This window comes from Schistosoma mansoni, chromosome 5, assembly GCF_000237925.1.
Source record: "Schistosoma mansoni strain Puerto Rico chromosome 5, complete genome".
NCBI lineage: Eukaryota > Metazoa > Platyhelminthes > Trematoda > Strigeidida > Schistosomatidae > Schistosoma > Schistosoma mansoni.
This window is the reverse complement of record NC_031499.1, coordinates 7,014,468-7,021,422: the sequence shown is the minus strand read 5'-3', so window position 1 is coordinate 7,021,422 and position 6,955 is coordinate 7,014,468. Positions and strand designations below refer to the sequence as shown.

Genomic DNA, 6,955 nt, shown 5'->3' with positions numbered 1-6,955 from the left:
GTCCCAATGATGAAGCCACCAAACATCGAAGCAACACACTCACACATTCGTATACCTGTCACTGGTTGGAACAATGATGGAGGAAATCAGTATGATGATGAGACAAATGAAGAGTGGGAGAACAACACCAGTATCTACCGACAGACCGGTCGACCGAATGTCCGACTGAATGTCCGACTGAATGTCCGACCGATTGTCCGACCGATTGTCCGACCGACATGACAACATACCAGTTGAATGAGTGAAGTGAGACATAAGAGTAAGTGCAAAGATGGTAGAGGTTCTGTTGAGAATGATTTAGGAGTAGGAAGAAGTAGTGGTGAATTGACTGGGAAGAAGGATAGGTGATGAAGATGCGAAGAAGATAAGATGTGAGGAAGTGAGATAGTGGGTCCAGGGGCCTGTGGCGCAATGGATAACGCGCCTGACTACGGATCAGGAGATTCCAGGTTCGAATCCTGGCAGGCTCGATTACACTTTTCAACTAGTCGTGTCGCAAATACACTCTCATCACACAACCATCTCCCACATTCTCCGCTCCACCTCACCTCTACATCACCAACGTCATAGGGAATTCACGCGACCGAACACACTGGTAGTGCATCGAGGATAGCTGACCACAGATGCATTCAAAGTGAACATCCACGTCGTCGTCGTCGTCGTCGTGGTCACGTGTTTTCTCTTCCTTCTACTGGTCGATTTCATTGTGAAAACCTCCACATGTGACCGGAAGAACGGACACAATGCACGGAATGAGAGATCGACAATTCCTTCTCTTACATACTTATCATCATATAAGTAAGTGAAATGCAACGCCATTATTCATCATTATTAGTAATAGATCTCAGTACAGTTGGAAAATGACAATGTGTCGGTGAGAAACTAACACAAAATTCAAGAGAAGCTATTCAAATTTGAATATATACTGAAGTCGAAATGAATAAGTTATCTTGTTGCAATTGTGCAATTCTGAGGACTGCCAACAATGACGGATCATCTGAACTCGCTGCACATCAATAATCATGCTGCATTATGAATATGATTATGTTTCTGATGATCTGATCCTGCATCTTTCAATTAATTAGTTAATCACTCACTCACTCACTCACTCAATCTACATTATTTCTCTTAGTCAATTGTGAAATTACAATGTAGTGATGGTGAAACACTACCACTCGACTTGTAACGATCTCATTTTCCAACATTTAAATATTAATGTGAATACATGCAAGAGAAGGAAATGTGAGACAATTATAGGATGGAACGAATAAACTAGTAGGGAAATATAGTAAACGAGAGTTAGAGAGAGGCAAGCCAATGACTGAAATTCAACAAGAGTGGAACGGGTGGTTAGAGCATTTTTGAACAACTCTTGCAATAGACCAGTCCCAATGATGAAGACACCAAACATCGAAGCAACACACTCACACATTCGTATACCTGTCACTGGTTGGAACAATGATGGAGGAAATCAGTATGATGATGAGACAAATGAAGAGTGGGAGAACAACACCAGTATCTACCGACAGACCGGTCGACCGAATGTCCGACTGAATGTCCGACCGATTGTCCGACCGACATGACAACATACCAGTTGAATGAGTGAAGTGAGACATAAGAGTAAGTGCAAAGATGGTAGAGGTTCTGTTGAGAATGATTTAGGAGTAGGAAGAAGTAGTGGTGAATTGACTGGGAAGAAGGATAGGTGATGAAGATGCGAAGAAGATAAGATGTGAGGAAGTGAGATAGTGGGTCCAGGGGCCTGTGGCGCAATGGATAACGCGCCTGACTACGGATCAGGAGATTCCAGGTTCGAATCCTGGCAGGCTCGATTACACTTTTCAACTAGTCGTGTCGCAAATACACTCTCATCACACAACCATCTCCCACATTCTCCGCTCCACCTCACCTCTACATCACCAACGTCATAGGGAATTCACGCGACCGAACACACTGGTAGTGCATCGAGGATAGCTGACCACAGATGCATTCAAAGTGAACATCCACGTCGTCGTCGTCGTCGTCGTCGTCGTCGTGGTCACGTGTTTTCTCTTCCTTCTACTGGTCGATTGCATTGTGAAAACCTCCACATGTGACCGGAAGAACGGACACAATGCACGGAATGAGAGATCGACAATTCCTTCTCTTACATACTTATCATCATATAAGTAAGTGAAATGCAACGCCATTATTCATCATTATTAATAATAGATCTCAGTACAGTTGGAAAATGACAATGTGTCGGTGAGAAACTAACACAAAATTCAAGAGAAGCTATTCAAATTTGAATATATACTGAAGTCGAAATGAATAAGTTATCTTGTTGCAATTGTGCAATTCTGAGGACTGCCAACAATGACGGATCATCTGAACTCGCTGCACATCAATAATCATGCTGCATTATGAATATGATTATGTTTCTGATGATCTGATCCTGCATCTTTCAATTAATTAGTTAATCACTCACTCACTCACTCACTCAATCTACATTATTTCTCTTAGTCAATTGTGAAATTACAATGTAGTGATGGTGAAACACTACCACTCGACTTGTAACGATCTCATTTTCCAACATTTAAATATTAATGTGAATACATGCAAGAGAAGGAAATGTGAGACAATTATAGGATGGAACGAATAAACTAGTAGGGAAATATAGTAAACGAGAGTTAGAGAGAGGCAAGCCAATGACTGAAATTCAACAAGAGTGGAACGGGTGGTTAGAGCATTTTTGAACAACTGTTGCAATAGACCAGTCCCAATGATGAAGCCACCAAACATCGAAGCAACACACTCACACATTCGTATACCTGTCACTGGTTGGAACAATGATGGAGGAAATCAGTATGATGATGAGACAAATGAAGAGTGGGAGAACAACACCAGTATCTACCGACAGACCGGTCGACCGAATGTCCGACTGAATGTCCGACTGAATGTCCGACCGATTGTCCGACCGCCGACCGACATGACAACATACCAGTTGAATGAGTGAAGTGAGACATAAGAGTAAGTGCAAAGATGGTAGAGGTTCTGTTGAGAATGATTTAGGAGTAGGAAGAAGTAGTGGTGAATTGACTGGGAAGAAGGATAGGTGATGTAGATGCGAAGAAGATAAGATGTGAGGAAGTGAGATAGTGGGTCCAGGGGCCTGTGGCGCAATGGATAACGCGCCTGACTACGGATCAGGAGATTCCAGGTTCGAATCCTGGCAGGCTCGATTACACTTTTCAACTAGTCGTGTCGCAAATACACTCTCATCACACAACCATCTCCCACATTCTCCGCTCCACCTCACCTCTACATCACCAACGTCATAGGGAGTTCACGCGACCGAACACACTGGTAGTGCATCGAGGATAGCTGACCACAGATGCATTCAAAGTGAACATCCACGTCGTCGTCGTGGTCACGTGTTTTCTCTTCCTTCTACTGGTCGATTGCATTGTGAAAACCTCCACATGTGACCGGAAGAACGGACACAATGCACGGAATGAGAGATCGACAATTCCTTCTCTTACATACTTATCATCATATAAGTAAGTGAAATGCAACGCCATTATTCATCATTATTAATAATAGATCTCAGTACAGTTGGAAAATGACAATGTGTCGGTGAGAAACTAACACAAAATTCAAGAGAAGCTATTCAAATTTGAATATATACTGAAGTCGAAATGAATAAGTTATCTTGTTGCAATTGTGCAATTCTGAGGACTGCCAACAATGACGGATCATCTGAACTCGCTGCACATCAATAATCATGCTGCATTATGAATATGATTATGTTTCTGATGATCTGATCCTGCATCTTTCAATTAATTAGTTAATCACTCACTCACTCACTCACTCACTCAATCTACATTATTTCTCTTAGTCAATTGTGAAATTACAATGTAGTGATGGTGAAACACTACCACTCGACTTGTAACGATCTCATTTTCCAACATTTAAATATTAATGTGAATACATGCAAGAGAAGGAAATGTGAGACAATTATAGGATGGAACGAATAAACTAGTAGGGAAATATAGTAAACGAGAGTTAGAGAGAGGCAAGCCAATGACTGAAATTCAACAAGAGTGGAACGGGTGGTTAGAGCATTTTTGAACAACTCTTGCAATAGACCAGTCCCAATGATGAAGCCACCAAACATCGAAGCAACACACTCACACATTCGTATACCTGTCACTGGTTGGAACAATGATGGAGGAAATCAGTATGATGATGAGACAAATGAAGAGTGGGAGAACAACACCAGTATCTACCGACAGACCGGTCGACCGAATGTCCGACTGAATGTCCGACTGAATGTCCGACCGATTGTCCGACCGATTGTCCGACCGACATGACAACATACCAGTTGAATGAGTGAAGTGAGACATAAGAGTAAGTGCAAAGATGGTAGAGGTTCTGTTGAGAATGATTTAGGAGTAGGAAGAAGTAGTGGTGAATTGACTGGGAAGAAGGATAGGTGATGAAGATGCGAAGAAGATAAGATGTGAGGAAGTGAGATAGTGGGTCCAGGGGCCTGTGGCGCAATGGATAACGCGCCTGACTACGGATCAGGAGATTCCAGGTTCGAATCCTGGCAGGCTCGATTACACTTTTCAACTAGTCGTGTCGCAAATACACTCTCATCACACAACCATCTCCCACATTCTCCGCTCCACCTCACCTCTACATCACCAACGTCATAGGGAATTCACGCGACCGAACACACTGGTAGTGCATCGAGGATAGCTGACCACAGATGCATTCAAAGTGAACATCCACGTCGTCGTCGTCGTGGTCACGTGTTTTCTCTTCCTTCTACTGGTCGATTGCATTGTGAAAACCTCCACATGTGACCGGAAGAACGGACACAATGCACGGAATGAGAGATCGACAATTCCTTCTCTTACATACTTATCATCATATAAGTAAGTGAAATGCAACGCCATTATTCATCATTATTAATAATAGATCTCAGTACAGTTGGAAAATGACAATGTGTCGGTGAGAAACTAACACAAAATTCAAGAGAAGCTATTCAAATTTGAATATATACTGAAGTCGAAATGAATAAGTTATCTTGTTGCAATTGTGCAATTCTGAGGACTGCCAACAATGACGGATCATCTGAACTCGCTGCACATCAATAATCATGCTGCATTATGAATATGATTATGTTTCTGATGATCTGATCCTGCATCTTTCAATTAATTAGTTAATCACTCACTCACTCACTCACTCACTCACTCAATCTACATTATTTCTCTTAGTCAATTGTGAAATTACAATGTAGTGATGGTGAAACACTACCACTCGACTTGTAACGATCTCATTTTCCAACATTTAAATATTAATGTGAATACATGCAAGAGAAGGAAATGTGAGACAATTATAGGATGGAACGAATAAACTAGTAGGGAAATATAGTAAACGAGAGTTAGAGAGAGGCAAGCCAATGACTGAAATTCAATAAGAGTGTAACGGGTGGTTAGAGCATTTTTGAACAACTCTTGCAATAGACCAGTCCCAATGATGAAGACACCAAACATCGAAGCAACACACTCACACATTCGTATACCTGTCACTGGTTGGAACAATGATGGAGGAAATCAGTATGATGATGAGACAAATGAAGAGTGGGAGAACAACACCAGTATCTACCGACAGACCGGTCGACCGAATGTCCGACTGAATGTCCGACCGATTGTCCGACCGACATGACAACATACCAGTTGAATGAGTGAAGTGAGACATAAGAGTAAGTGCAAAGATGGTAGAGGTTCTGTTGAGAATGATTTAGGAGTAGGAAGAAGTAGTGGTGAATTGACTGGGAAGAAGGATAGGTGATGAAGATGCGAAGAAGATAAGATGTGAGGAAGTGAGATAGTGGGTCCAGGGGCCTGTGGCGCAATGGATAACGCGCCTGACTACGGATCAGGAGATTCCAGGTTCGAATCCTGGCAGGCTCGATTACACTTTTCAACTAGTCGTGTCGCAAATACACTCTCATCACACAACCATCTCCCACATTCTCCGCTCCACCTCACCTCTACATCACCAACGTCATAGGGAATTCACGCGACCGAACACACTGGTAGTGCATCGAGGATAGCTGACCACAGATGCATTCAAAGTGAACATCCACGTCGTCGTCGTCGTCGTGGTCACGTGTTTTCTCTTCCTTCTACTGGTCGATTGCATTGTGAAAACCTCCACATGTGACCGGAAGAACGGACACAATGCACGGAATGAGAGATCGACAATTCCTTCTCTTACATACTTATCATCATATAAGTAAGTGAAATGCAACGCCATAATTCATCATTATTAATAATAGATCTCAGTACAGTTGGAAAATGACAATGTGTCGGTGAGAAACTAACACAAAATTCAAGAGAAGCTATTCAAATTTGAATATATACTGAAGTCGAAATGAATAAGTTATCTTGTTGCAATTGTGCAATTCTGAGGACTGCCAACAATGACGGATCATCTGAACTCGCTGCACATCAATAATCATGCTGCATTATGAATATGATTATGTTTCTGATGATCTGATCCTGCATCTTTCAATTAATTAGTTAATCACTCACTCACTCACTCACTCACTCAATCTACATTATTTCTCTTAGTCAATTGTGAAATTACAATGTAGTGATGGTGAAACACTACCACTCGACTTGTAACGATCTCATTTTCCAACATTTAAATATTAATGTGAATACATGCAAGAGAAGGAAATGTGAGACAATTATAGGATGGAACGAATAAACTAGTAGGGAAATATAGTAAACGAGAGTTAGAGAGAGGCAAGCCAATGACTGAAATTCAACAAGAGTGGAACGGGTGGTTAGAGCATTTTTGAACAACTCTTGCAATAGACCAGTCCCAATGATGAAGCCACCAAACATCGAAGCAACACACTCACACATTCGTATACCTGTCACTGGTGGAACAATGA

General features: G+C 41.9%; 2 non-coding genes across 2 annotated transcripts; both read left to right on the top strand.

The window, feature by feature from the left end:
• The first annotated feature begins 3,148 nt into the window (after positions 1-3,148).
• Smp_tRNA_00819_Arg_ACG.1.1 lies at positions 3,149-3,220 on the top strand. Its single transcript has one exon. It is a non-coding gene (tRNA).
• Positions 3,221-4,528: 1,308 nt separating this feature from the next.
• Positions 4,529-4,600, top strand: Smp_tRNA_01222_Arg_ACG.1.1. The gene has a single exon. It is a non-coding gene (tRNA).
• The last annotated feature ends 2,355 nt before the right edge of the window (positions 4,601-6,955 follow it).